Source organism: Leuresthes tenuis, unplaced genomic scaffold (genome assembly GCF_036924035.1).
Source record: "Leuresthes tenuis unplaced genomic scaffold, fLeuTen1.0.hap1 SCAF_19, whole genome shotgun sequence".
NCBI classification, from domain to species: domain Eukaryota; kingdom Metazoa; phylum Chordata; class Actinopteri; order Atheriniformes; family Atherinopsidae; genus Leuresthes; species Leuresthes tenuis.
The window spans coordinates 29,069,309-29,072,369 of record NW_027325373.1 but is presented as its reverse complement, the minus strand read 5'-3'; the positions used below and the strand labels follow the sequence as shown (position 1 = coordinate 29,072,369).

At 47.2% G+C, this 3,061-nt stretch overlaps 2 non-coding genes across 2 annotated transcripts; one reads left to right on the top strand and one right to left on the bottom strand.

Annotated features, from left to right (window-relative positions):
* Positions 1-875: 875 nt before the first annotated feature.
* Positions 876-949, bottom strand: trnan-guu (transfer RNA asparagine (anticodon GUU)). Its single transcript has one exon. It is a non-coding gene; the product is annotated as a tRNA-Asn (tRNA).
* Positions 950-2,684: 1,735 nt separating this feature from the next.
* Positions 2,685-2,758, top strand: trnan-guu (transfer RNA asparagine (anticodon GUU)). Its single transcript has one exon. It is a non-coding gene; the product is annotated as a tRNA-Asn (tRNA).
* Positions 2,759-3,061: the final 303 nt, after the last annotated feature.

Below are 3,061 nucleotides of genomic sequence, written 5' to 3'. Positions count from 1 at the left end.
TTCATGCTGGCATGCACATTGTTTGCAGGGGAAAAGGGGTTCGCTGGCCGTCCATCAAAAGTCTGTTTAAAGTCATTGTTCATGTCGTAATGTACAGCTACAGCTGGGGTAGAAACCATATTTCCAGGGCCAACCCAACAGTATTGAGGGGGAACCATAGACTCACCGACCGCTGCGCCGTCCTGCTTTGCTGGCGTGTGGAAGGGATTAGTCAGTGCTGAGGGTGGTGGGGTCGGTAGCCATGTCTCGCTGAGCAGCGCTGTCTTTGGACGGGCTGCCGCTTCACCTGCGGCTAGCTCCGTTGCTCCGGCGGTTAGCTCCATGCTAACTAGAAACGGGTTATAACTCTCCCCGCCGGCGACACATCTGATGCCAGTTGAATCAACAGAGTCCGTTATGTCCGTTAAAAACGGATTGGTGCTTACGTTTGGGCTAATGAGCTCCCCGTGTCTTTCAAAAAAATTGCCGCGTGTCGCCATGCTCTCTCGCGTTCACAGCTCTTCTTCTCACTTTTAGCCAACTTTTAAATCCCGGACGAGCCCCCAGTGTTACCTTCTTAACCCCCTGCCTCCGAACCGTAGTAAGGAGCTGGTCTTTATTTTCTGGCTCGTTACCGGTAACTGGCAATCGTAGGGTCCGGGCCAAAGTGTGGGGCGAAATGAGAACGGAGTCAAGGCTTTTTTGTGCGGAACGCAGGTTTTATTCGTTTTCTTCCATCAATCTTTTTTTATCGACTCTCTCCCTACACACGTACGTCACACACACACAGACACCGTCTTAAAGGGGCAGGGCTGGACGGTGACACCGTGTTCTGAAGACATGGCAGCAATATGTTTAAGATATCAACGATTTATTGATTTATTGGTGAAACTACTCGTCCCTGGGTGGAGTTGAACCACCAACCTTTCAGTTAACAGCCGAACGCGCTGGCCGATTGCGCCACAGAGACTCTGTCAGCAACATTCACAGCCCTTATAACCCGTATCAACGCGACGTGTATTTGGAATGTTTTGGAGGTGCACGTCAGGCTACGGCGTAGGGGTCCACATCCACGTCGTAGCTACATCGTCGAAATGACGGAGAAGTATAAACTACGTTTTAGAGATCAGTAAGTCTAGAGTGTGCCCCCTATTCTGTGTGGCCTCTGCTACATGCTGAGTCAGCCCAAAGTTGTCCAGAGTGTTACTCAGGTCTTTAGTCCCTTTGTCCTGAGGGTTGTCCATGTGGATGTTAAAATCACCAACAATAATTACACAGTCAAAATCAACACAGATCATAGACAGCAGTTCACTGAGGTCATCAAAAAAGTCTGCACATTATCTGGGGGGCCTGTAAACATTCAGAAACAGGACTCCGGATGAGGCCTTGAGCTGTATAGCCATATATTCAAGGGACTGAAAACTTCCAGGAGATAACTGCTGACACTGAAATGATTCATTAAATAAGACTGCGACCCCTCCTCCTCTCCTGCTCACTCTGGCCTCACTGATAAAACTGTAACCTGGAGGTGTCGACTCAATGAGAACAGCAGCTCTGTTATTTTGGTTAATTAAGAACATTTTCCCAGCTAAATAGACTCATAGATATGAACAGTATCCACAACATTTTATTCTGTCAGCTGACAACAGCAGAAGATTTACCAACAGCTGCTAATGATGAGGGAAATGTTTTCTATTTCCATAAATCACCTTCATTTTTTGTCCTTTTCAGCAGCCGCTGATCACTCCCAACCTCAGAGACCGACTGAGAGTCGACGAGCAGACAGCAGAGGATGGATCAGCGTCTTCTCTAAACTGGGACTAGCAGGAGGATTAATAGCAGTTGCAGTAGCTCTGTTGATTATACTCATCTCGAGTCGTTGTTTCACTAATTCAAACTAAAAATCAGTGCCTGAGAGGCTCCTGCAGAAAAGAACCTTAATAACCGCTAATCATTCCAGTAGATGGTAGTAATGCTCCTCACACAGCTGATGTGTTCGCTGACATCAAACTGTAGTGGTTCACAGGAAGTGATGTTTTTCTTTCTAATGACACAGACAGTCAGTGGGTCTACATGATGAGATTAACTCGATTATAGCTATAGTTGGGTTATGCTCCTTATCTGAGCAAGGGTAATTATCCTTGGATATATGGCGGTGAATGAATCGAATCACTGGTACAAAGCACGTCTCAGTACGACAGGTGGCGCTGTGCCCATTTCATCTATCGCTAATAGAGCAACTTCCGGTTGACGTCTTCACCACCACCACCAACAACAGCAAAACTAAGGCAGAGCAAGATGAAGCTACGTCCTCTACATTTTGTTTGTGATGAGCATGTGCAGACTTTTTTGAGACTTTTTTGATGACCTCAGTGAACTGCTGTCTATGATCTGTGTTGATTTTGACTGTGTAATTATTGTTGGTGATTTTAACATCCACATGGACAACCCTCAGGACAAAGGGACTAAAGACCTGAGTAACACTCTGGACAACTTTGGGCTGACTCAGCATGTAGCAGAGGCCACACAGAATAGGGGGCACACTCTAGACTTACTGATCTCTAAAACGTAGTTTATACTTCTCCGTCATTTCGACGATGTAGCTACGACGTGGACGTGGACCCCTACGCCGTAGCCTGACGTGCACCTCCAAAACATTCCAAATACAGGTCGCGTTGATACGGGTTGATACGGTTGCTGACAGAGTCTCTGTGGCGCAATCGGCCAGCGCGTTCGGCTGTTAACCGAAAGGTTGGTGGTTCGAGTCCACCCAGGGACGAGTAGTTTCACCAATAAATCGTTGATATGTTAAACATATTGCTGCCATGTCTTCAGAACACGGTGTCACCGTCCAGCCCTGCCACTTTAAGACGGTGTCTGTGTGTGTGTGAGACATACGTGTGTAGGGAGAGACTTGATAAAAAAAGATTGATCGAATAAAACCTGCTTTCCGCACAAAAAAGCCTTGACTCCGTTCTCATTTCGCCCCACACTTTGGCCCGGACCCTACGATTGCCAGTCAAAATAAAGACCAGCTCCTTACTACGGTTCGGAGGCAGGGGGTTAAGAAGGTAACACTGGG